This window comes from Octopus bimaculoides, chromosome 1 (assembly GCF_001194135.2).
Source record: "Octopus bimaculoides isolate UCB-OBI-ISO-001 chromosome 1, ASM119413v2, whole genome shotgun sequence".
In the NCBI taxonomy this organism is placed as follows: Eukaryota; Metazoa; Mollusca; class Cephalopoda; order Octopoda; family Octopodidae; genus Octopus; species Octopus bimaculoides.
Window position 1 is genome coordinate 180,370,866 of NC_068981.1, and position 250 is coordinate 180,371,115.

Below are 250 nucleotides of genomic sequence, written 5' to 3' on the forward strand. Positions count from 1 at the left end.
GTGTGTGTGTGTGTGTGTGTGTATGTGTGTGTGTGTGTGTATATACACATGTGTGTTGTATGTCTGTGTGTATGTATGTTTGTATATTTGAACGTATGTATAGCGCAACTGATGATGAGAAAATGAAAACTACAGAAGAAAAAAATGTAATTATTTGCTTGTCATCTGTAAAATACCTGTTGACATACTGAATACCTATAACAAAAATACCGCATGCCTATTCATATATATGTACACACACACACACACA